We start from the raw sequence: 27,815 nt of genomic DNA on the forward strand, positions 1-27,815 counted from the left end.
AGCAATCACCTTTTTATCCTTCAGTTTGTTCCCTGGGGCAACTTCTTCTGGAGCAAATTCTACACCTGGTTTTGTTCTTTGCCCCACAAACTACAGTTGTATACTACAGTCAAGGTGAGCCTGTGGGGTTTGCACTTTTTTCCTTTTGTGGTAAAGCACTACATAAGATGAAGTTCACAGTTTCTTTTTCACATCCTTTTGTCCTTCTTAAGTCTAAGGGTTTCTACCTCTGAAGGGTCCACAAAATTATTGCAAGAAAAATTTTGAAGAGAGGCTCAAGCATGTGCTGAGAGTTTCCAGCACTGAGGCTTCCATCAAAAACACAAGGGATGGACTCAATGCTTGTCACAGCTTCCTGGGTATGAGAACTTGTTTTCATTTTACATTTGAACTAAATCCAAGAAAAACAATGTGGCTGTGCAGAAAGGTTTGCCTTTTGTCTTGCTGCCTCTGTGAATCTTGCCTGTGCTTTCCATTAGGAATGAACAGCTTTCATGATTACAATGTCTAACATTGGACAAAATACTTAAGAACTTTGTGCTTTTAATAGCTTTGGTATTCCTACTGTCTCTGACAATTGCAATCCATGTAACCATTAGATTTATTTTTACATCTATAAATATTTATTTATATATATGTGTACATATATGTACATACATCCCTTCATTTTCCACAGCTGGACAGATATAGTATCAGTCATTGTGAAAGTATGCCCCAGCAACAGTCACTCTCTGCTCCTGTTTAATAACCTCTCAAGATCAATTTACTCACATCAGCATTTTCAAAAACCATGTCAAAAAAGTCTCCTTGCAAGCTCATGTATTTGCTTAAAATTAATAAATATATGTTTAGAAAATAAAAAGCAGGCTGGGTTTGAATTTTGAGTTTGACTTCTGCTATTTTAAAAAAATGCAACTGTACTTTGATCTTTCCAGATTTGCATGAGTCAAGTCTAACTCTGCAAGAATAATGATTAGAAATGTAAAGATTACTGATATTCTTGTGAAAAAGAACAATTCCAGCCAGAAGTGCTGGAAACTATTTGCTCCTGTTCATTGAGGGCAGCTCCTGACACAGTGTTGGGGTGCCAGTGGCATCTCAGCACCTTGGGGACTGTTCTGTGTACCAGTGCATTTCTGTTAGTCTAGTTGATGCCATGTTTACTACCCACAACTCAACAATGCTCTGCAATAGTTAACTTTTGTTGAAGATTATGTCAGGTTCTGAACAGATGAGCTGTCTTTTACTGTAGCCACATCGATATATACTGGTAGTGTGAGGAGAGCACTGTTCCTTGCAGCCCAGCCAGCTCTGCTCTGCCTTTTGACTCCTGCACCAAGGGAGAAATCTGTGCTGGGTTTCACAGAACTTTCTCAGTTGCTGTGAAAACATTGTCTAAGGTTCATAAGATAAAACAGCTTTTTTCTTCATGGGATGGTGGGTTGGCCACTTAATTTTGCCTTCATCTCCAGCAAGCTCTCTCTTGTTACTGTCTTCTGGGTGATTTGTCACAGGGATGTCTTCTCAGGTCCTGTAGCCTTAATAAGCATTAGGCAATATTTAAGCAATTATTTTCATAATTCACTAAAAATTCAAAATTCACTAAAGATGCTATGTCAGATGGGAAATGTAGTGCACTCTTTTCTGAAGAGAATCCCAAAAATTCCACCTGCCCCCTGGGATAATGCTTCCAGAGTAACAGGGAGGCCTCAGGGGTAGGACGTGGGATGCTTTATTCCCCTCTAGTCCCAAACACCTGTTCTTACTTTATTCAGGGTCAGACCTGTGGTTCCCAGCTGCTGCAAATCAGAATAGTTTGGAAGACTTTCAGCTAATGAAGGAAAAAAATCAGATGTAATCCAATTACAGAAGAAAGAGATGAAAAGAGCAGGGAGGTTTTCCACCCCCTACACTAGGAATGATGATTTTAACTATACTTCTAATCCTAAATATTTTAGCAAATGAGCTGCATGAGCTCACCATGCTGCTGACTCTTCCCCATTCCAGTCAGTTTATTGCCTGCACAGCCATGCAAAGCATCCCCCTCCAAAATGGACACTTCTGTTTTAAAAGGAGCTGTTCTTTGTCCTCTCTTTTTTGACTAGATCACCCTGACACAGGCAGTCTGGGAAGAGGAAGCTTTACTGCCAGCTGTCTCACTTTTATGAAAAGAAAGAGACATGACTTCTCCACTCCTCGTGTCTTTTCCTTGAGCTCCATAAGCAAGAAGGATTGCATGGTTATCTGAGCCCAAATGAGACTACAGACAGTTTCATTTGTCCACCCATTACCTCCCATTTGTCATAAATTAAGGCAGGGAAGAACGAGCAAGTTTATTTTCTATTCTAGATCTGCTGCTTCCCTGAAGATTTTCACTCTTTGGGGGGAGATGGAGCTCATTTTTCTCTGAATACAACTTTCAAACACAAAAAGGAGAAGAGAGTGCCCTTCAAAACTCTGGGGACATATGTCAGAGATGCTTTGAAGTTATGATACATCCCTTTCAATCCCATGTGGGTGCCACCACCCTGGGGTCCTGCAGTCCCAGGTTAGCTCAAACCTGGTGCAGCTCTTTTGAGCAGAGCTGTGCTTGTGCCTCTCTTCCACATACACATACAACTCTACCACAGGCAGGCACGTGGGCAGTGCCAGGACACGATGTTCTGTGTGACCTGAGGCTCAGCCCTGCCTTTTTCCTTTTGGGCTTCTTCTCCCACCTATTTGGGCTCTGAGTTTCCCAAGGCAGAGGCTCCTCTACCAAGCCCGTGGAGTGCTCTCCACAGAGGTGGCACAGTACAGCAAGGAAAATTATTGTGGTGCATAAGGAGCAACTGCAAGCCCAGTCAGAAAGAAAACCACTTCTTTTCCTTTGGAAGAAAAACCCAGAACATCAAAGGATTTTAATAGTGTTTAAGTAATGTTTTTTTAAATGTGAAGATACTTGTTTTCTCAGTCATTTGTAACAAAACCTATTACATGTACGACAGTGCAATCCATCATAAACACAATGAAACATGTAAGGTGGGAGGAGGAACTCATGACATGTTTTTAATAGATATTTCTTCCCTTCCCCCTCCAAACTGAAGGTATTTGTTATGACTTTTACTTAAAATGGGGAAAGAGGAGAGGGAGGGGAGTATGTTTTGAATTCACTGGAGAAGAAGGAAGATTTGTTTTATTTTATTTTAGTAGCTCCAGGCTGCCTTTGAGTAACTAGGTATTACAGTCCTGGTGCATCTCTAATTAATAAGATCAACTGCCCCTGAATTTTCTTTTGCAAACTAATTTAGATATGTCAAGGCTGCAATTATTTTGAGAAAGATCTGACTCCTTGCTTATTCATCTTTCCTCCTACTCCATGAGAAAATAAAACCATCAGCTTAAATGCCCTTTGAAGTCTGTTTTAGGTACTTGATTGAAAATTAAATACTGCCTTGCCGCTGTTAAAAGTGGTCAAGGTTCCCATTCTTTTTTCTTTTTCCCTCACCACCACCCTACAATTTGCAGAGGATAATGAACCCTGGGATCTGGCTTAGTTCCAGACACAGCCTAGGCCTGCTGTGGCCATCTGGGCCCCTGCCCCCATCTGATGGGTGTCACGGGTGAGACGGCAGCACCGCTGGGGTCCGTGCAGAGCACCTGGCTCTGCTGAGCCTGGCATGGGAAGGGTCCGACCCAGTGTCCTCTGCCTCCAGCTGACCTCTCAGCCCCTGCAATCAAGCTCTCCCTTAGTCCCTGAGACCCCCTGGATTCGTGGGGAATGGCTCTGAAAACTCATAAAGATCAAACCGTTTATTGGGGTGAGTGGTTTACTTTTATTTGGCAGAGCTCGTGGAGCCCGGGCACTGGGCTTGTGTTATAAAAGTTATTGCATGTCAGGTGCCTCCCAAAATCCTGCTCCAATAATCCCTTCCAGCTGGAAGCCTCCAGAAAGAAAGAAATGAGGCAGGGGAGAGGAGAAGGAGAGAGAATTTCAGCTCCCACTTGTTAAATCCTATCAGTCAAGCTTTCATCTCTTGGCAGAGGCTGTGCATCTGGAATAGTCCCCTCGGGATGCTGAAACAACAGGTCCAGCCTGGGCTACACATTTCTTCCTTGTAAGAATGGTGCAACAAGGCAGAGCAGCAGTTCCCTGACCAGCACAAGAACTGGAACCACCAACAGAAAGAAAAGCTAGCCATGCCTGGGTTTTTGTCACAGAAGAAATTAAGTCCCTTTAAATTAAGAAAAGCGACCTGGTTGTGGTTTTGTTTTGGTTACTCAAGCTGGGTTTCCTATACAGGCAGCATGACTTCACAGTGTCCTGCCTGCCACGAAGGAGAAATGTTTTCCCCCTTCCTCCCTCCCCCTCCTCTTCCCTACCAAATTCAAGCAGGATCAGCAAAAAAGCCTGTCAGGAGGGACACTAGCAGACAGGCAATTCTCTGACACCCCATAGAGCATCCTCCACCCTAACCCCTGCATGGTGTGGTTTACGACTTTGACTTTATTATCTGCTGACAAACGAAGACTTTTCTGGAAAGCAAACTTTTTTTTTCCCCAGAAGCTGACAGAGCCTGACCTGAGCATAGCAAGCTCTCAGCAGAGCTTTAGCCGTGCCAATTCATTTATTCGGAGGTCTCAAGCTAGCATTACATCCTAGGTGATCATAAATGCTGTCTGGCTGGAGTGGTGAGAGGGGAATTTCTAGCCCAATCCTGTCTAGACCAGGGTTTGTCATGGAGAGAATGTCACAAAGGGGACACTGTGAAAGTGCTCTACGGCGGTGCCATTGTGGGGCATTCTGGACACGTCCAAAGAGTAAACCTGGCATCTGGCCCTCGTTAGGGCTGCTGGAAATAACTGGAGAGCTGCCTTTCAGTGGCCTCTGAGCAGCTCATAACCTGGATGCATGTGGGCTGCTGGTAGCCAGATACTAAAACACACTCGATTTTGGGGTTTTTTTCTTTAGACCCAAATGTTTCAAGGCTGCATTAAGGTGCAGAGCAAGGGCACAGCTGTAAGAAAAATACGTTTTTTCACTTCAATCCCAGACTGATGTTTTATCAGTGTCCAGCTCCATATAAGAAAGTAGGAGAAATAGATAAGAAATTAATATGATACACATGTATATTTGTGTAGCCATGTATACAATATGCTACTTGTGTAACATCCATGCCCATTTGAAACCGAGTTAAATGTCAGATGTGTTATGTGTTCCCAATGCAGAGAGCACAGTGAGCAGTTTCCTAAACCCTGATCATAGCAACCACTCACTATGTGGAGAAACTTAACATTGAAAGCATGCTGACCGTGCCTGGGAGACTAAACAGCAAAGCCCTTGTAGGATGCTGTTGCACATTTATTTGACAAGCCTTCCTGTCATCATCATCATGATCATCATTAACTTTTGCTTGAAATTTTGTCCCTTCATGTTCCATATTTTGAACAAATGGTATGAGAGTATCAATTGTGTTTTTCCATGATCACGTTTTATAGCTGAAACAGTATTTTAAATACAGGAGGGGTCAGACAAGGAAAATGTTAATATGGAATGTGTGAAGACCACCACCAGGCATCTCTACCCTCCCACTGCACCCTTTCACGCTCTAACTCTAGTCTGGCCTCTTGCAAAGTACTGCAATATCACATTTCCTCAAAGTCAAAGTTTTGCCAAATGAAACACAAGCCTCCTTAGATCCATTTTCACCAGTATTTGTTTCCAATTATAACAACATAGCTACTCTATTGAACATACTCCCTATCATTGTTTCTCAGTAAAGCTAACATTTTTAATTCTGAATGTGAGTAGAAAATGTTGAGTTATTTATGAACAGTTTTCAGTGGGAAAAATTCGGCAACTCCCTAGTATTTTGAAATGTTATGTCCCCCCTCCCCCCATTCTGATGATGATTTTAGGAACTTAAACCCTTACAATGTGGCATTTTCCTATCTGTGCATATGGTGGTGTGCCTCTCAGATGGTTACAGAGCAGGATGTCTCACAAGGACAGGCTGCTGACACAGACCTGCTCAATGCTAGAATGAAAGTGGCCTTGCAGTTTATATTACAGAGGATTACTTTCAGTCATTTGAATCTTTCAGTAAATATTTTCCATATTTACAGAAACTTCTCTGTTTTGACCCAAGACATTCTGAGTTTTGCTAAGCCAAGCATTGGAAGCCTATGCTTGTTTCTTCTTCAAGCAAAAAGTGTGTTCCAAGCCTGGTGCAAAGAGTCCTCATTAACATCACTTTTATTTTTACTGAAGTTGGATAGAACACCCCTGAGCGGTTACTCCCCTGCTTGGAGAAGCAAGTTCTCCTTACTTCTTATGCATCTAAAAATAATCCAGAATTAAACATCTATTGGTGTGTTGCTGTAATCTGTGTCTCAGGCTGTTATGTATATTATCTTTGTACATCAGACCGCACAAGTTATTTTTAAGTCCAAATTTTCTTCTCTTTATCCCATTCCAAAAACAATAAACAAAGCTCACATGAAAAAGGAATAATAACATATAACCTCCCTGTGAACACATGGGTATCACTCCAACAGAATTCCTCTACTGCCTAGCAGCAACCCCAGGTCTCACCTCTTCTTGCAGGTCACAGGGCTCCATTAGACTGGGGGTTGTATTCCACCAGGAGCCAGTGAGTATTTATAGTGCTGTTCTGCACTATCTTGTACAAGGCTTTCTTTGGCTGAAAACTCATCTAAACCCACTGAGACGCTTTACACCCATGCAGCCCAGCTAAGGTCACAGCTGTGCTGCCTAAGATGTTCATACAGTGGATGTGATGTTCCTGCTGCCAGCCCTCACCTCTCAGAGCTGGTACTGCAAGCCCCAGGTGAAGAGGGTTGTGGGACCTTTCATCTTGAGAAGCAAAAAAATTCTATCCCTCGCAGTTCTAGGAAAGAAATGGGGACACACCACACACCCATTGCAGCAGAGGAGCCAAGCAAGCTCCCAGAGAGGTAAGAACCACCACCTTCCCATCTCCTCCAGGAAAGGTGCACTTTTGAAGCTGTATTTAGCAGATGTTGGCTACAGCACTGCAGCAAGATGCACACCAGACGAAAATAGCCGTGATCGTATTTCCTTCTGTTGGCCTCGTAGGTCGGGGGATGTGGGAAGATTTCTCTCTCTGCTGGGGTCACAGCAGGGCAATGTTTGTTGTCTTCTGCCTACTGTCATGTGCCCCATAAAGCCCAAAAGAGGCCTTCTCTCTATTGAAAAAAGTACTTGGCATATTTGGAGCACATGCTGACACCAGTTGCTTTTCAAAGGCTCTGTAAATTCCAGCTCACTCTTCTATCCAATTTTCCATTCAGAGACACAGCAAGGGGCATTTGGCAGACCATGAAATAAAATTGCACGTGCTGTAATCCTTTTCAGGGTGAGGCTCAAGCTCACGCTCCCTCTCCTCCCTCCTTTTCATTCCCAGTCTCTTTCTATATGAGTGTGACCAACTACAGGAGCACCTTGCTTGGATTAGACAAGGTCATGGAAAACGCTTGGAAAATCTAGGGCTTGTTATGAGCTCAACGAGCAGCGATACTGACCTTACCAGTTTTAATAGCACAGGGGTTTAATTCCACCCTATGAGCTGTCTTTTGTTTTCTCCCCCTCTTTCTACTGCTAGCCAAGATTAACTCTTTGCAGGCTTGGGAAAGGCTACTTTTCAGCAATAACAGAGTAAAACATAGTGCCTAAATCACTTGTTCTGTACTCGTGGACAGGCAAAACAGGCAGTTCTCTGATGTGTGACTGAGCCCAGAGGGGTTTGCAGTAGATGTGCCAACAGCTTCAGTGTATTCCAGGATTAATTTGATATACCCTTCTTGGCACTGAAGGAGCCACTGCCCCACTCAGAGTATAAACCAAGAGAGCAAAAAGAATGTTCCTAGGCTTCAGAGTCTGTCGGGTCTTACTCTGCAAGGGGACCTTTAGAATGTACCAGTGCAAAAGTGGTGCAGAAGGAGGGCAAAAGGCAGTGGAAGGGATCCTTAGGAAAATCAAAGGTATGAGGAGAGACTTCATGGCAATAACTCGTGAGCTTTAGGGACCAAACCCACTTGGTTATTTTAAATTGGCTTTGTTCCACTGACTTGGTTTTTCACTTATGTGTAGCTTTGTATGTTTCCAGATCCTCTAATTTTAGGCCTCTGAGAGAAAGAGAAAAAAAAAGTCTATCTGATTTCCCAGTGTCTATTTTTCTGAACAAGACTGCTGTTCCAAGCATCTCATGGGTCAGTACTTCTGGCTGTCAGCTGGCTCCCTCTTCTCCTCCTCTCCACTCCCACCAGCCTTTAGCCACTTGCTCCCATTCCACTTTTCAGTTAAAACACAGGCAAAATGGATGCTGGAGGCACCAGCCAAGCAGTGGGTGAAGGGAAGGAGAGGAGGGGTGGGAGAGGGGGACAGGCTTCCCTGTATGGTACTGGTGAGGCATTGTGTTGGGTCATCCCAATGGAGCCATCTCCTGTGACATTCATGATTTATCACTGGAGAATCATTTGTGTTCATTGAGCCTACGCATCAATGAAGTCACTGTTGTGAAGTCAAGTGTTGCCACAGTGATGAAGAAAGTCCTTTCCCAAAGAGCTGACATCAGGAGGGGAGAGGTGGCCACAGGCTCACTGATGGGTAGAAATCATCTGTGGGAGAAGCAGTTGGCAAGAAATGTACTGTAACATGACTATGGCAGCCAGGAGGTGAAGGTACAGATCAAAAGAAAATGGAGCAATGCCTGTGAGGAAAGGGAAAACTCAGGAGGGAAGGATGAATTACTTACATTTATACCAACCAAGTTGCATTCTAAGGGGCACTTTTATTTTGAGTAAGTAGTTTTCCAGTATATGACTCTGGCATGACTTTCTAGCCTTATTTCTCTAAATTGAATTTTTAAAAATCCATTATTGATTTGCTTTCAGCAACGTGGAGAGAATTCATATCTAGATGCAAACCTCATGGTTCTGTCCAGTCCTTTCTGCCTCTCTCTCCACTTATTTAGTTTCCAGTTTAGAGTTTTCAGATGTGGGTAAGGGATAAAGCAAAGTTGTTTTGTTAACTTAGGCCCATTACAGCTGCCTACTGGTAGAATAGTCTTCAAATTTTTTTTGTACATACTTGTGTGGCAGTACTGCTGTGGCTTAGAAACTTACAGAAACAAGTTATTAAATATGAATACGTTAATGAATATAAGCTGTATTTCTCCACTTACCTCTAGACCAGTCTCTTTGTACTGAGCAGAGATACAGTTTTTAGTTGCCTTGGGTTTTAACCCAGTGACATCAGAGAAGCAGAAAAGCAATAGTGATGGGCCTCAAGGTGTGTTTACTTAATGTCTTTGGAGCTGCTGTAAATCCATGCCTCCTACTGTCTCCTGTGATTCAGAGGAGCTGTGTGGAAAGGGAAAGCAAAATATGCTGATCTCAGCAAATTTGATACAAATTTGGGCAAAGGATCAAAGATTCTGTTTTTATGGAAGCCAGTTCATCAATCCTTATCTTTCATGCAGCAGATCTTCTTCTTCCCCTCCTCTTTCCCTCCTGCCCCCCCAACCCCATTTTTGTCTTCTTTTTCTTTCTTGGCAATTTTTGTTAAAAACATGAAATAGAAAAGAAATGCTTTATCACTAGCCAGAGACTGATTTCCACCAGCACATGAAGGTTTCTTTGCCTTGGTCTTTTCTAACAACCAGTAAATATCCAAACACATCGTTGTGCCAGATAAAAGAAGAAAGTAATAATGCTGTATAAAATCAGCCTGGGCAAAACACTAAGGAGTTGGCTTTCTTTTCTTTCAGAATTAAAGGAATCAAATCCAGTTCTGTGCTGGTATTTACAGTCAAGTGGCCTACTTCAGATTTTAATGATCTCTTGAGACCCTGGCCTGACCCAAAATGTTGTTACAACTTGGCCCACCCCAGCATAATAAACTACAATCCTGTCATATGGTGCCTCTCATTCACTAATTAAAAATCTCCTAAGAACAGTATTAAGTACTGTGCCTAAAAACAGGCTGAGCAAATGCCAGGGTTTACAAGGGATTCATGGTCAAGGTACTGAGTGAATTGCTGGCTGAAAAGGCAGGCCTCAAACAAAAATAAATGAAAATAAACCTTGCTAAGCTCCCTTAGGGAAAATTGTAGCAGCCTCCCCTCTGCATAATCAACAGCTGCAGAAGCAAAAGTGTTGCTCATCTGTTTTCCTGCCAAGTGGAAAATATATACTATATGCATCATGGAGATGGAGAAGGGTTATAACAACACTATAGATAGAAAACATTTATAAATGGCTAGTTGGATTCTATTTTTTAGGCAAAGAACCAGAGAAGTAAGAAATTGTTGCAGAAAATGCCAAAATATGCTTTAAAAATGGAAGAGTCATGAGTATACTCTCTTGTGTCTATACATTATGAATGCAGAATTAATTTATATTGCATTTCAGCAACGTTATTCTCTACTTCACACTTAATTATATTAGATAAATACCTGGAGTGAGGAACACATTGCTGACATTTGCAGCTAAGAAAGTCTTTTGTCATAAAAATAAGGACTACATTTTTGCAAGGTGCAGACAGCTTTAAGTATTTTCTTAGTTAACCCAATCTCTACTGCTATTTCTAAGTAGGTTATTAACACCCAATGGTCCCAGAGGCTTTTCTGCTTGAAGACCTTCCACACCACCTCACATCAGTGAGATCAACCATTTGCTGCACCATTTTTACCCTGGGCAGCTAAGCCAGGTTCAGGATACTGAAATGCATCCTCATTTCAGCAGGTTTCCTGGTCTGCCAAGGTGGAGTGATATTGCAGGCAATGGGAAAGCTCCAACAAGATCATCAGTGGTTCAGCTCTTAAGTGAGAAACTGAGCAGATGCTGCCACAGGGCACCTTGCAAGCCACCATATCCTCTGACAGCAGAGAGTTAACTGCATTTGCAGTGCCATTAACCCCACTAATCCTCTAACAAAAAAAAAAAAAAAAAAAAAAAAAAAAAAAAAAAAAAAAAAAAAAACCCAAACCAAAGTGCCCTCACACAGCTCAAAAGGCACTGGTTCTAAATATATTTATTGAATCTTTACAACCCAGTGGATCAGGAAGAAATCCTTTCATGTGTCTTTAAGGATCATGCCCATGCAATTCCTTATTAGGTCACACTCAGGAGCAAGGGAGGTGGGTGCAGGTGTGACATTCCCTCGTGTTTGGTGTTGTAGACCTCCAAGAGGACTTGGGTAGGCTCACAAGTGGGAGGGAAGGAAGCAATTGGAGGAGAAAGGCAGTTTTTAGATATTTCATTGTGTGCTGTCCCCCAGCTTGTGAGTGATGTGATGCAGGGCAGGGCTGTCACACCTTTCCATCATTCTGCCAGTCTGCTTGAGGAGGGAGGAAAAAAGTGTCTGCAAGTGTCTTGTTGTGCATCTTTTGTCAAGGTGTGGTGCACATGGCTGCTCCCAAACCCTGTCAGCATGCCTGGCCACACCACTGCTGTGGAAAACTTGGAAACTGCAGAAACTGTTTCATTGTCCTGGAAAATGGAGCCCACAGGAAGAGGCTGCTTTATTCCAAAGTAACCTATAAGGAGCGATTACCAAAAATGGAAGACAAAATTAGCATGTGATAAGGTTCATGTAAATCTCAGATGAGTATTTGGGGATACAGCAAAAGAGCTGACTTGATGCATTAGAATAATTTTTTCCATTTTAATAACAGCTAGATTATGGTTTGAACAAAAAAAAATAAAATCACCCTGTGCAAGATTTAAGTGTGCAGTAAATAGAAACCAGATTTCAAACCTGAGATGGAAGTAATTTTGTTGTATTCTTGAGCTTGTTGTGCATGTCTGTCATTCTAGCATTGGTGGGAAAGGTTTGATCCCAAACATGGGCTTAGACACCTGGTTTTCTGTGGCTTCTTGGTGACAATTTTCAGTGAAGAGTCTCACTAAAGAGCTCAGAAACTGATACAAAGGTGAGCTGATGGTTGCCTCTGCCAGGATTCCCTGCTGAAGAAATGTTTAGAGCTCAGTTTTGATGTGATTTGATATATAATATGCCACTTGATTTGGAACTGCTATCTTTTATATTATTCTATGAACACTCTTAGAATAATTTATCCATCAGATTAGTAACTGCCCAGGATAGTACTTAATCCACTTTTAATTTGAATGAGAGGATTAAAAATCTCTAAGTAAATTTTACACTAGTGCCCTCTGGGTTTGGTCCTTTTCCCAAGGATTTAATTTAGAGTGTTATCAGGAGCTAAAGAGGTCACTGGTAGGACAGCTCATTGTCCATTGGATGACACTGAGTTGGCACACAGAGTTGCCAGGTTTTAGGTGGCTAAAAAGAGGGAAGAGACTAATAGAGGATGAATGAATGCATTGAAATCATCCTAACTCAGTCTACAGCTGGCATCTCTGTAGCAGCCACCCTCAGGAGCTTGCATGAAGCTCTATCCAGACATCCCACTTGAGAAGTCTACAAACTCCTCGTGCTTAAATGCTCCAGATTTGGAAATAGATGCTTCACCATCAAGCAGGTCAGAAGTGTCTCCAGGTCATGGATCCAAATGATAAGATGGACAGGAAAAGGAAACAGAGGTTTTCACAATACACGGTTTTAATGGATGTTTAGATTGGCTGTAAATGTGCAAGTGCCTGTTTGTTTAGAGTTACCAGGATATGAATCAAAGAAATAAAAATAGCATTGCATTAAGGCTTAGAGAACCTCTTGGGAAGGAGCAAATTAATATTTCTAAATGTAAATATTTTGACCCAACCTATTAATCATGTTCTCATGCTACAGTGGGAAAGAATTGACTTGGATGTGGTAACTTGTCTTCTGTTTTCTGCAGAACAGCACATTGTGCTTCATACACCAGCACCTTGTCTGAATGATTAAGCAGTGCTGTTTTCTTCAAACTTTCCAGTATTATGCCACTGGGTTATTGGGGTTTTGTGTAACAAAAACATTAAATCAAAACTTTTTTTCCCTAGCTTTTATGTTTTTGATGGGTGGCACAGCCAGTAAATTCCCAGTCTTGGCACTTCTTTTAATGTCTTTACTACTGTCAGAAGTTGCTGGAGACGTTAAAAATACATCTTAATTAAATCAGTGAGTTTCCTCATCCTTCTTTCTCTATTCCTTATCATTCCCATAGTCTTACGTAGCTCAGATTTCTGAACATGGGTGGTGATGTTTAAAATGTTTAATAGATGACTAGCAGATGTCAGGACATTACAGGCATAAGCAGCATGTTATATATTAAGACACATTGTCATTCAAAGATGTCAACATAGTCTTCTGTCAAGCTTTGAGATACTGTATTATTTTATAGCAGTTGATATTTTTTATTACAACGTCCTCCGAAAACATTTGCAAATATAAAACTAATGCTAAATATGAAATGTGTTTGCAATGATTTATCAAGTTGTTAGAACCAATGATAATTGGAACAATTATCTCTGCTAACAGATGTGCATCCAGAAAGATGATAGCAACGACTTTGTTTGGCTGTGTCTAGTTTTTCTCAAGAGTGCTGCTAAGCCAGAGGAATCACCTAGAGTTTGAGCAGGGTTAGTTCCTAGCCATGCTATTCAAGCACTGCACTTGTGGGGAGAGTGCTTTTAGCAGTTCTGTGCCTGCCTCAGGTCTCCTAAGTAGAATTAAGGTCCAGTCTGAGGGTTGTTTGCTCCTGCTTCATCCTTCTTTTGTGAGTAATGATTTGTGATGTCTACAGCTCCCTTTGGGTACAGCTCACTTTGGGCAGCACAAGCCTTGAAGCACATTCTTGTGTTTACTTTGGGCTGTTAATTAGAGAAAGTCTATACAATGAATGCATCAGTGCCTGCACTGGGCTCCTTATTTATTTCTGTGGAACAGTCCAGGCTGTGGGTGATGTCTCTGTGAAAGAGCTGGAAGTGTTTAGGCCAAATCATTATTATTAAATGCATAACAGCTTAGATTTAAAATCTGGGTTTGTAAAACAGGCTTTACCGTAGTGTGGTGCACCCAATTGCTGGAATTTCCTTTTTCCACTGGCCTGAAAGAAGCACAAGCCCATGATATGGAGCCTTTCTACTTCCTCCATTTCTGCCCTACAGAACAGCTATTGTGAGGAGTGTAAAGAGTTTTCTTCCAAGGAAGTAGTCTAACGAGGTTTATAATACTTGTAGATTTACATTTTTTATATGTCCCCAGAGATGCTGTAAAGAATACATTTTACAAATGCTAGAACTAATAATGGAATTGTGAACAGCAAAAAAAAAGAATTGCATTTCAGAGCAGCATACTTTGCCAACTTTTGTCTTGAGAAGAAATTCAAGGAGAAATGAAGAAAAGACTCCTTTTCCTGGCTCACTTCCACCCATTTGGCATTTTAACTACATATTAAGCCAACCCTCTTTCTAAAAGTTTTGATTCTTACAGAACTTATAGGCAAAGAATAGAAGTAAGGAGGAGAATAACAATAGCTATATCTGGTAATAAAGTGTTACCAAAATTTTTGCCATTTAATGTCTTTAAGGTCTCTCTAATTTATTTATTTATGAAATCTTTTGTGAGTGCCTGTCAGTGTACAGAAAGAAGACCAATTTCTGCATTTATTGAATATCATGATGAGTATAAATGATATTTTATTTTAATTGTCTATCTCTGACTGGCTGTTAGCTGACTGAGTAACAGTAGACAGCTTTGCCTCTTTCTGCCTTTTTTTTACTCTTTCTCAGAGATGCACAAAAGTACTTGTATAACTTAGTTTGTACAACCTTAGTTTATCAGCTAAGAGGTTAGAGAATTGTAGAATAAAAGTACTGGTGCTGAAAACTAATAAGAGATTCTCATGGATAAAGGATGAGACAGCTGGAGGTCAGGCAACATCATATGAGAAGACAAGAAAAAAACAAGAAAGTTTCAAAATTGGGCTCCTATAGATCATTATTGACCAGTGCAGGTAATAAAATGTGTCACTTAGCTGCAGTCACTATATCAAATCACATTCATTTTACCACGGCTCTGAAATCTCCTTCCCAGATTGCCTCTCTCTTATACTGTTCCCCTGAAGACTTCCCCTGACTTTGAGGTGACATGCTGATTTCCCATTGGAGTCATAATTCAAATGAAATCACGTCATGGTGACACCAGCACAATTAAATCATAAATAAAGGCCATGACACGTATTTCTAAAAGCTATTATGAAATATATATATATATAAAGAGACATATAATCTGCATTAGATTGTTTTTTAAAAGGATCTTTTTAAAGCTCAATTTAAGTCAATGTAGGTTGCACATATTTTCTACCCTTCTCTTCTAATCTCAGGGTTTAGCAAACGTGAGCCAGTGTTACATCCTCTATTATACAGATAGGAAAACTGAGATATTAAAGGTGACTTTCTCCTGGTCAGAAGGCAAGGGGCATGGGAATTTTTTTACTCTCAAGCTCCTTAATTCCTCTGTCCTTTCCATTGCGTTGGTATGTTTCCATACTTCCTTATTTAGCTATAGACTAGAAGTGATCCGGGCAATCCTTTATTAAATCTAGAATCCTACCACTTCTATTCCCACTAGGGCTGTTCTTCAGCTCCTTGTCCATTGCCTTCCCAAAAGTATCTGGGCTAATTGAAGGTTTTACTGTATCTGAAGCAGATTCCATTAAAATTAGACATGAAATTGAGTTTGTAGGAATGCAGTTACTGGCATTAATGGGCATTAATTCCAAGGGGCTAGAGGCAGCCAAACCACGCCCTGTTCCCAGCTCAGTAAAGAGCAGCATATGACAGAAAAAGAAGGGAAAAAGCACTCTCACAGCTCTTCCCTGGGGAATTAGGAATCTGCAAGAGACATCAGCTGGTCCCAGATCCTCAGGAAACGGCTTGAGAGTCACTTATTGGCATGTAAATAGTGCAGAATATTCCTGTGCCAGATGCCATCTTTTCATGCCACATCTCAAAGGGGAGCTGAAATGCATTAGTGGCATTTGAGGATGGATGCCTCTGAAGGAAAAGCCAGCATTTGCACCACAGTGCAGGCTAGAGGCACACAGCAAAGGTGGCATCCTGTGATGACATGTGTGACAGTGACATGGGAGTGGAGCACTAACTGACCTCAACATGTGAAAGTTTGGCCCCCACACTTATTGTTTTGAAGCTTGTCCTTGTCTCCTAATCCACGTGACTACATTTTCAAGGGAATTTAATTTCCTAGGCAAACATTATTGCCTTTTTTCTCTTTTTCTGAGTATTGAACAGTAAGAAATCAACCAGATTGAAGTTACCACAAAAATAAGGGGAAAAAACTATCCACGTAGTGATGACCTGGAGATTCAGTCCCAAACTAGCAAAGGCTCAGAGGAATTGAGACTGTGTGTCCATGGGGTCTTAACAAGGGGGTAAGGGGGGATATGGAGAACAGCAGCTGGTACTGCAGGGGCTCACAGTAGCCTGGGGCATGTTGTGTGCCAGCAACACAGGAATTCAGCACATTCTGGTTCCACTCCTGCATGGGTTTAGACCACACTACATAGGAAGAGTAATAAAGCTTGGAGTATGCACACAACATTATGGAAGAGAGGCCTTTTTTCATCCAGAAACAGCCTTTGCTGCACAATTTTTTTGTGCCTCGGAATATCAAGCAGTGGCAGAGTTAAACAGAATCATATTAATAAGCATGGATAATCTCATCATCCCGGGCGGGCTGACAGCAAAGCAGCTCCAAACACACGCAGCTGAGTGAAATGTTCCTGCAATTAATTGGATTTGATTGAATTTCTCATTTAATGGCTGGAGGAAAAGAAACAGGCCAAAGACAGCGAGCAACCTTCTTGCTAACCTGGAGCTCTGAGTAACGCCTGTGGAACACCAGATTCCCTCCTGCATGGGAAAGTGGACATAGGGGCACAAGCACCCAGCTTCTCACAACCTTTCTCTTTGTCCTGGCCTTCTCCTTTTCTGAAAGAGAAGATGAAAATTTTGGTTCCCAAATAGCCGTTCTGACGCTGCTATGTTTCCATTAAAGAAATTGGAACCATTAATTTTTATTCCCAGGAAGGGGGAAATCAACCTCAAAGCCTTGAAACCTAAAGGGAAACAGAGCTGTCAATCTCCAGCCAGCTTTAGATTATGATCTGTGAATTTAGATGGGGGCACAGAGCTACCAATCCCATCCTTGTCCTTGCTTATATAGGGTTAGGCTCTACTCAGAAACATTGAATCTTGATTAAAATCACCTACAGCAATGTCCTCAAAAATCCATAAGTAAAACAAGTAGTTGCTTTTACCATTTTGCTAAAATTGTGCCTGACACATAGAGGCTTACATGGATACAAATTGGGCCTGGCTTCAGCTTAATTTTTCATTGTATGATCAAACTATGTTACCTGTTGAAAACTTGACTTATTTTATATAAATGACTTGAGTCCTTCCTTGTGCCTCTTTGAATAAAGAACTAAAAATAGCAAAGGAATTTTCCATGGAAACCCCACAGCATTTTACAAATATCCCAGCTGTGACATGTAAAACCCAGTGAAAGTCTTAGTGAGCTCTATTTTGCATAATTTTCCATCATGGGTAACACCAGTGACATAACAATGGTGGGAATTGACTACATCTGCTAGATCACCTGGTTCAGGTAAGATTTGCACATCACACTGTTTAATGTAAGCTTTCTGTCCTGTTGTCCCTCCAAGAAGCAGCAGTTGTCTCTACATGGCTACAGAGAGGATAGGTCCCATGTGCAGCTTCTGGGGGCTCAGGCATTACAAGGTCACTGTCAGTCCACTTACTTCCTGAAATACTGGAAAATTTCAACATACAAACTTAGTTTATGTTGGACAGATTTACAATGAACAAACTGATTTACAATACCTGAATAAATCAGAATTAAGATTGGATCAGTGGGCCAGTTGTGTGAGGCCCAATGATGCTCAGTGCCAGGTCCTGCCCTAACATCCCAACAACGCCATGTAACACTACGGGACTGGGGAAAAGTGGCAGGAAAGCTACCCAGTGGAAAAGGACCCTGGGGTGTTGGTCAGCAGGGGTCAGGTGTCAAGAAAGCCAATGGTATCCTGGCCTGGATCAGCAATAGTGTGGCCAGCAGGACACAGTGATTGTTCCCCTGTACTCAGCTTGGTGAGGCCACACCTCAAACCCTGTGTTCAGTTTTGGGCTCCTCATCACAAGGAAGATATTGAGGGACTGGAGCGTGTCCGGCTCTGGGCAATGGAGCTGGGGAAGGGTCTGGAGCACAATGAGGAGTGTCAGAGGGAGCTGGGGATGTTTAGCCTGGAGAAAAGGAGGCTCAGAGGAGACCTTATCAATCTCCACAGCTGCCTGAAAGAAGGCTGTGTTCTCTCCTCCCAAGCATCAGGAGACAGGATGAGGAAACAGCCTCAAGTTGCACCAGGAGAGGTTAAGATTGGATATTATGAAAAATTTCTTCAGAGAAAGCAGTGGAACAGGCTGCCCAGGGAAGTGGTTGAGTCATCATCCCTGGGGTATTTAGGGCATTTAGGGGCATGGCAGTGCTGGATCAACATGGAGTCAGCAATCTGAAAGGTTTCCAAACTAAATAGTTTTGTGAGTTGGAGAGAGAAGCAGCATCACAGTTCAGTCTTGTGTGCACATACAAACACATTGAGTCAAGTACATATGCACACACCTACCTGTACATATGTGAGCACACCCCACCACAGCTCCTTAACATCAATACATCTTTTCTGTGATTTGTGTCACATATACATGGATCATTTCTAGAACCATTGGAGGGTAACAGAACTTGCAAGTGACATAAAAACCCCATCTCTTATTTTCTTTCCCTGTTGGGTTTTCATGTGTGCCAGTAAAGGAAGACCCAAACACCTACAAAGCTGGCCACCCTGTAACTTACAGTGGTGGTTGTTAAAATGCTGGTCTAAGTCAGCCCCCACAACTGTACATCAGTGAAACTCACAGGGGATCATGCCACCTGCTGCACCCTTTGCCACAATAACTAATACTCCACTTTGGAAGGTTTCCAGGCCAAAAGGTGTTTTGCTCCTGCATTGGCTTAGCCAGGCACTGACAAGCCCTCCAGCGAAAAGTATCCTGGTTCCTTCAGCTTCAATCCCCATCATCTCAGCCAGCAGCCTCCAGCTGAGCTCTCCAGAAGGACATGCTCATTCTATAATCCTGCTAGGTCCCTGCTTCATTTGCCTTTCCTGTCTGCCTCCTTTAATCAGTGGCTCATAACTTTAAGGATTCACCTTGTTACAACCACCCAGGATGCCAGGCAACATTCAGCCACACCCAGCTGCTTCTCGGCCAAATTCTGGCAAAGTCTGCTGCCTGCCAGGTGCTGGTACATTGGTGGAACTGCTCCTCCTGGATATTATTCTACCACTGAAATGCATCTAGACTGGAAAGAGCTGTGCTGGCAAAGTTGTGCCTTTTTTCCCTATAACATTACGGATAATACCAGCCCATACAGGCAATAAAATCTAAAAGCAGAGTTTAGTGTTCATCTGTTTGTTTTTCTTAATTGCCATGCAGCAGCTCCCTGTCCATTACAGAAGATACCATTATCCTTTCTTCACAGCCAGGGATTTACAATGCACGGATTTAGAGATGAATCCAGGCCATGCTGAAATCCACAGATGAATTCCCAGGCCTGACCTTGGCAGGGCTGAGATTTCACCTAAAATTACTTGTCTTGTATATAATGCAGAAAGGCTGTGGCATATTATGGTATTAAAGACTGGTTTGGGGAAAATAACCTGTTTAAAACATTCCTCTTTTTTGAAAAAATACACACTATGCAGAAATGAAAAAAAAGCTGTTTGTTCTCGTCTTAATTTAGGTGGTGATTTGCCAACATATTTCTTCAAGAACAATTAATAATCAGGTGGTAGCTTTGTTACATTTTGCAATGAGATTGTTATTTTTTTGTTTGAATATGTTTTTGTGAAATCTATGACACATTGTTATTGAGAGAAACACCTGAACTCACTCTTGCTTTCCTGAGTGAATGCAAGGACAATTGAGTTGAAAAGGTCAGAACAAATATGTGTTACCTCAGCTTTTCAACATGTAATACTCAACTTCAGTTGAGTATCCAAAGTGAAATAATTCAGATTTTCTGCACCACAAGAAATTACCAGCGTTTCTGTGCTCCTAATTTGGAAGTTCCCAATCCTACTTTTTTTCACCTTCTTCTCCCAAGAGAACAGAATTTCTGTTTTTCAGACAGCTCTGTCAGTGTGTGGCCTTATGTGGTGTTTGAAAGCTTCATCTTGCTTTGGCATGGGAAGGATGCCCTCCCTATTCTATGTGGTTACTGGCTCTGGATTCATCTCTCAGAAACTGCCTGGCTGGTGACACATTGACCAAATAGAGCGACAGGGATGTGGGCTAGACTCCTTTGGGCAGCTGGCAGGCTGGCCTGGAAGTAAGCAAGGAAATGCAGCAGGCAGGCCATGTTTCCTGATGAACAGGTCTGACCATGATTCCTTCAGAGATAAACCCAGGCTAACAATTTATTTCATATCAGTTAGTGCCAGTCTGGCATCTGAGGGGCTGTGAGAGCTCTGCTGCTGTGAGCCTGCATCAGATTCAGGCAGCTGACCCTGAGGTGAAAATCTCTCTTTCCCATTATACACCCCCTGAGACACCCAGGCCCATCTACTTTGTTTTCTCTGTTCCCTGTTGTTTATTTTCTTCTCTTGTTTGAATCTCCTTAGCATGTCACATGTGCCCATCAAGGAGATGCTTTCTGTGCATTAGTGGGGTTCCTTCCTCCCCATGTCTGGATATCAGCGATACTTTTTGGCCACTTGTCAAATATTTCCAGAACGATTTTCTTTCAGGGTTTCCCATAATCACATTAACAGGGCAGACATTAAATAGAAGTGGGGAAAAGGTGCTCAGAGGGAGTGGGGGAAGAGAGAGTAGTTCTAGGAAATGGTTCAGTTCTTCCATTGCAAGGAAAAGGTGACTGGGGCAGAAGATGACTGCTGGATTTGTTTCCACACCGAGGCTCAGAAATACATAAACCAAGCTAAGGATGAGTGACTTTAGCCCTGTTAAAGCTGGGATGCAAATATTCTGCAGAAATGACCCAGAAAGTTTATTTTGCATGTAAATGGGAAAAAAAGAGCCCTCAGGGTTATGCTACAAGAATTCAGAGCAGCTGGGAAGAACAAACCTTGTAAGTATAAAAAGTTTTACTCCTTAGGAAAGAATGACCTTCATTTTTGTAGGGCAGACCTTTGTAAGGGCTTTCTGGACTACTGTGGTCCCTAAGTGAGGCTTCTTTCCACATCTGGCTTAGCACAACATGTCCCTGCAGAATGCAAGGTGCTCCTGAGGCTGTCAGTGGCAGAAGCCCATGGGGCTGGTTGCAAGGTTCAGCTAAAAGACCTTTTTGTTTGTTTTTCTGTGCCTGAAGGGATCAGCTTTGTTCAAGGTGAGGAAATTTCTGATTCCACTTGCATCAATCTGTCCACAACTCATTAGCTTTTCTGTAAACTTTGGATTTTAAATAAACAGCAGTACACCCTGATTTTATATCATATAATGTAACTAAATATACACATGTTTTTGTTATGAACTGGAATTCACATCATGTTAAGGGCAACTCTGGTTTTTGACGCTTACAAATGCCTTCCATTATTGGTAAGGCTCCAGATGTTTTCTTCTCATGAAGTAAGATTTGCATCTGGAACCATTGCTTCTCCAGCATTATACTCCTTATGCTAGGAATTAGCTTTGCAGGATCTTGCTGTTGTCTCTTGGTGCCTTAAGAGGCAGTTCTGCACTTTGATGCTTTATTCCAAATGCTTTGTCCAGGTAGAAGAATGCCAGTGTATTCAACATTCCTGGCTGTTCTACTTGCTTAGTTGAAAAGAGGTGAAAAGAAGACAACCTGAGAAAAAGAAAATGGATGATCAAATATGACTTTTTGCATGTGCTGTGCAATTTGGTACAAAATTTGCTGAATTCTTGGTTAAATATTACCATGTGGGGGGTGTCTGTAATTTCCATGTGACACTTGATACAATTCCTAAGTATTGTTTGAGGTCTTTTTGCCAACTTTTCTGCTCTGCTCTTGCATAAACATCTAAACTGAGAATTTATTTGCAGCATGTTTTATCCAGGTGTCCTCAGTGGTGTAGGAAATTAGACAGTTCCTGTACTCTGATGACTCTGTACACCTGGGGATGCAAAGGGCTTTGACTTTTGGCCTGACTCTGTCCCACAGTGGCTCTGAATGCCAGTCCTTTGCCATTTCCATGAAGTTTGAAGCAGCACTTCATTATACCCCTGGCATTCTGCTGCTTGTGGGTTGTACCTAACAATATTATCTTAAGGTGACTTCCAACCTGTTCTTCTGCCATCTTCCTCCCTGTTTACAGTAGTTTCTGATTTGGGAAGAGTGCTAACTGAGGAGGGGGTTGGTGGGACTGTGAGGGATGGGTTTGAGAAGGGCAGGCACAAGAAGGATGGGGAGAGTGCCTGGTAGGAGCTGAACTTTGTGCCCTGGGGCACCAGAAACAGGAAGGCTGAGAAAAACACCTGAAAAGACAGGAAAAATATAAAATGCCAAAGGAAATTGATGCTGAAAAAGAGGGGAAGGGCTGCAGTTGGGAGCCCTGCCAAATGACTGCAGTGCAAGTTGCATGCTGGTGTTTCTCTGAGAGCAGCAAGGACCCAGATGCACCACGGTGTCCATCCCATGCAGCCTGGAGCTGGCAGCCACACAACATGGAAACTCTGCTACAGAACTCAAATGTTGCACAGTTTGGCATTCATTTTTTTGTTGTGTGGGTAGATTATTCTGCCTAGAAAATATGTTTTTCTTAACTGAGCAAATATTTTTGGGGTGTCGTCTGACCTTTGGCTCTTGGTGCCAAAGATATCATAGGATGAATACACCTTTATGTAAATCACAAATCAGGATAGTAAAGACGGCAAGGAAATACTGAACAGTCCTCATCCTGGTTGCTCTTCTGCATCATTTCCAAGTGGGAAGTTGTCCCTGGCCTGAGTCTGTGAAGTCTAAATGAACAATTTTATTATATAAATCTGAAAAATATTTTTCAGACTTTCTTAGTAATGTGGTGGTTTTTGTTTGGTGGAGGTTTTTTTGTCCTCCTCCTTTTATTTAATGTGGCCAGCATTGGAAATGTTGTATGTCTGAGTACAAAGTCACACAAATCAAAGGTAGGCTAATGAAAGCCACACTTTCACCAAGCAAATGAGATAAAACAGTCCAAGGAGAAGCTTGTTAAAGCAGTCACAGGAGTTTTGACTTGGATATCCCCTCAATCATCTGCATGTACCAAGTCTGAGTTTTTATTCTGTCTGTGAAGACTAAACATTATATTTTGTAGACAACCACAAAAGCCTTTTAACACAGGTTTAATTATGAAGCCTAGAAAAATGGTTTAGCTCTGGAAAGAAAGTAATAAACAGCACTTCAGTTGAAAGAGATTGTTTCACAGCTGAGAAGAAGCATACACAAAAACTTTTGTTCAGGAAGAACATTAGAATAATGGATGCTGTTGTTTTATGTTGTGCATTGTAATTAGTACTGGAGAAAGTACTTAGATAAGTTTAGGTCACTTGCACTAAAGAAAGCACATATGCACATGATGCAACTTTATGCAGGTATTAAAAACAGCTCTGGTCCCAAGAGGATTTACTGAATTGAATTCAGTATTTATCAGTAAATTGTACAAAAAGCTACTTTAATATACACACAGCTTGAGTTCTCAAAACCAAATGTGAAATAGCAATATTTCCATGATTCTTGCATTTAATTACATGATAGAGAAAAGAAAGAACAATTGTAAAGAGAATAAAAACAGCTCTTCAAAGCATAATTTTAGCTTTTTGAGCCCAGATAAAGAGCTCTGGGTACTAAATAGACAGGGCAGTACTTACTACAACAAAAACAGAAAACCAATATGAAAGGCTAAAAGGTGGGGTTTTAAAACCTTTGTATTGGGAAGATTTAGCTGATTATCCATTTTGCTACCTGAAAAGTGTCTTAAATCATGCTTCTGTCCAACCTTCAGTGCACTTCTGTGCAGCTTGAAGGAATACTTGGAGTGTAGCAGTATCATTTACAATAATAAAGGACCACTAAGCCTGTCACTTCAGAAACTCAGACCCCCCTCCCTCCCTCTTGAGCAGTTCTCCATCTTGAGTAACAACCCTCTAAGTGTTATTTATAATGAGAGTCAAGGCATTCCTACATACACCTGTATTTCAATCTTTTCAGCTTCCACTTCAGTTTTCAAGGGAAAACAATAATGCATAAAGATGCCCTTTGACAGATTCAGGGCATGACTCTCCTACATCTCTTGAATCAAGCAGAGTGCTACCTGTTATGGTGTTATTCTCAAGAATATGAATGTCAATATCAGCACCAACCAGCCTGGGGGAAAGCAGAGACCTGGGAATATAGGAAGCTATCTAAGCAAAAGCAAGTATATGGATTAAATGTTATTTACAAAGCAAAGAGCTCAGACAGCCCCTACTGTAAACCACCATTTGGGGCAGAAGGTCCAAGCTTTCTTGGTTCCCCCTAAATTTTTCTTCAGTTTTGGAAATGTGTCTGCATACACATATCAGCCTTTTAACTCTCCTTGAAAAGGGGAAATTTTGGGTTCCATGATGAGTCACTATATGCCTTTTGGGTTACAAAAAAACAAAACTAAACCAAACCCCCACCAAACTTTAAGGTAAATAAAGAAGCTGGTTACCCTCTGTGTTTGTGTGGCAGTAAGCACAGAGGGTTCACAATTCAGAATGAGACAAGAGTAACACAAAGTACAGCCAGAAGAGTTAGTGATCAAACTTACACCTGCTTTGCCTGTATGTTTATGTATTTGTTGCAAAACATACAGCTCAATTCTTCTCTTGTGCCTACACAGGCATGAGAAGTCTCCATAGTAAACAGAACAATATCAGAGGAAGCAAGGAAACAAACTGAGCTATTTATAATTGCTCTGTTACCAATATACTCCTTCAACAGCTTGCCCAGATTAGATATAATTGTGTATTTATACTCTCCGGGAGAGTGGTTTTGAATAATTTTGTCTCTTTTCAGAAGATGCTTTTATAAAATCAGTATTTGTAACTGGATTCTACACATCCCATTACATGGATACTTTAATGTTAATTACTTTGACCTGTTTGACTACTGTGTAAAGGGAAAGGGGGCTTTTTCCCGGAACACAATCCTTCTAATTTTTCAGGAGAAGATAATTTTGGCTTAATTTTATTTCTCTCCAGTTATTGTAACATTTGTCTTGTTCCCATGGTCCTTTAATATAAGGAAATGATCTTTCTCTGTGAGCTTTTTTCCCTTAAAATCTTCTCTCAGACTTTCTACCAACAGATAGAGTAGAATCTCAGGTATCCTGCCAGTCTGTGGTCAGGTGCAGAACAGCACAGCTGCCTGCCTTTTCCTGGGGGCAGGCAGGGGAAGGATGTTGCATGGTGCTTCTTTCTGCAGAGGGAGGATTTAACTGCTACCAATGTTTAATGTGGAGCAGCACCCACCCAAGTGTGGCTGCAGATTTGGCAGAGGAGGACAGTTCACACTGTGCCAGGAGACCCACTCTCTGCTTCTCCTGCAGCAGGTCAGAGGGGCAGCCACCTTGCTGAGACCCCAGGCATTCCTGGCACTGCAATTCCCTTTTCCACCTTCTTTCTGCCTTGCCTAATTACACTGTGAGCTCCTCAAGGCAGTCTCTGCTGCCATGTGCCCAGTGCAGTGGGGCTCTGATGTGGGTTAGGGCCCTGGGGCACTGAATGCAGTAGAAGTCATTAATAGGTCAAGAGAGAAATTTTGAAGTATGTGGTAAGGATGGAGAATGTGCAAAACCCTGAAAATTCCCAAATGTTTACTAGCCTGAGCTCAGAGCAAAGTGTTCTTTGAAATCTTCAAGAGATCTTTACTACTTTGATGTTGCTTCTTTTTCCTGACTGAGGATTGGTGGGTTTGGTCAGTCACCCTGCTTCCCTCTTCTCCTCCCTTCTCTCATTATTCACTGGCAAAAATCCTCTGGATGGTACAGGGGTTTGGCTTGCAGGGGACAATGTAATCTCCAGTAAAGGAACTGGGTTATCCACTTCTCCAGTGCCACCCTCTGGAGTCCACCACCCCAGAGGATTACTGTGGAGCAGACACTTTATTTTACAGTACAGCAAACATATTCACAATGTCAGTGATACCCATATTGAATTCAACCATTTAAAAAAACCAAAACAACAAAACCAAACAAAAAAACAAAACCAAACAAACAAAAAACTGAAAACACAGCAAACAAACCCCCCTGTAGCTAAAACCTTCACAATGATGGCATCAGGGCAGAGGCTTCTCTCACCTCTCTGGAAGAGGGGACAGGGAAGATGTTGCATTGCAATGAGTGTGTTACGTGCTGCATAAGCAGGCACTCATCTGCTGGTACCCATGAGGAAACTAATGTTCCCTTGTTTCTCCATCTCTCCACTTCCAGCTAATCTGTGCCTGCCCATCTAATTTCCTGGCAACTGTTCTAATGTACAGGCTAATAATGTTTGCAGCAATCCTGGGAGACGTCAGTGTGCAGGCTCACTGTGAGGTTGGAGGGTCCAAAGGAAGATTAATTAGGGGAACTGTGGCATCTGGATTGGGGGAGCTTTTGAGAAGCCCTTCATCCAGGTGGTGTGAGCAGTCCAGATAAGCACCCAAATATTTCTGTGAAGAACCAGGATGCCATCCCTAATTGAAGTTCAACCGCTCCTAAGTCCCCTTGATAATTTCTCCTCCTTTCTTCCTCAGAGTATCTTTTTTGTTGTTGTTTCCAACTACAACTTAATGAAAACACATTTGAAAGTAAAATTACAGATTTCTCAGGGACTCTGACCCTTAGGGGCAGCCATGGAGATACTGCAGAAGGAGCTGAGTACACAAGCTCCTGTTAATTAGAGCAGAGTGAATGATTCATAGGAAATAATTTATTCAATTAATTTAGCCTCTCTTTCTTTTGCAAATTATCTGTGAAAAGTTTGCAGTTTTATTGCATTCAGCTGCTAGAGAGCAAATGATTTCTCTGCACGTAGTTGACCCCTATGTGGCTTGAAATGTAAGGTTTGGCTTTTAGTTTTTCAGTGGACAGGGGTACTGGAATTACTGTTCTTCCTTGATTAAACAACTGACTTGTGCCTTGAAAATCTGATGGTCATCTTTACCAATGTAGAGGTGACTTTCCACAAATGTTATTAACCATGGCATAGAAATATCTCTGCCAGTGAACCCATTTAATAGAACAATGATCTGGAAAGTCTGTCCAGCACTTACCCTCCAGTGTCCGACATGGAGTGTCTTTGTGAGCCTTCCCCTCTGCCATGCTCAGGGAATTTTCACTCTTTCTCCTTCACCAGTCCTGTGCAGAGTCCTTTGCTTAAGCTTCTTTCCACGTGGAGGCAACCTCTCCAGAATATCAATTGTCTGATCAAAGCAGCCATGAAGCACAGTTGTTAAAGTCAAAGTCATAAAATTCATCGCCAATAATCTGATGCCTATTTGCTGTAGTCCTTGTCAGCAAGGTGGGTATTTATTCACTGAAAAGCATTCATGATGCTGACCATTTTCCACAATAAAGATTACAGAATACTTCACAAGCAGGGAAAACCTTAAATAGGAGCTGTAATGACCATCCACCACAGAGCAAACAGCCCTGCTCCATAACCTTGCAGCATTTCCCTTTGCCTGACTTCCACACATAGAACAAACTAAAGTGATACAGACCTCAGGTGTGGGAAAGTGATTTTGCAGATCTGTCTGTCCTGGTGTAGGG

At 41.9% G+C, this 27,815-nt stretch overlaps 1 long non-coding RNA gene across 1 annotated transcript; it reads right to left on the reverse strand.

The window, feature by feature from the left end:
• Positions 1-576: 576 nt before the first annotated feature.
• Positions 577-27,726, reverse strand: LOC130249965 (uncharacterized). The gene is made up of 3 exons (XR_008839876.1): positions 27,317-27,726; positions 21,619-21,886; positions 577-1,538 (listed from the first exon to the last, which is right to left on the reverse strand). It is a non-coding gene; the product is annotated as an uncharacterized LOC130249965 (long non-coding RNA).
• Between the last annotated feature and the right edge of the window lie 89 nt (positions 27,727-27,815).

The sequence above is a fragment of the Oenanthe melanoleuca genome, chromosome 2, assembly GCF_029582105.1.
Source record: "Oenanthe melanoleuca isolate GR-GAL-2019-014 chromosome 2, OMel1.0, whole genome shotgun sequence".
In the NCBI taxonomy this organism is placed as follows: Eukaryota; Metazoa; Chordata; class Aves; order Passeriformes; family Muscicapidae; genus Oenanthe; species Oenanthe melanoleuca.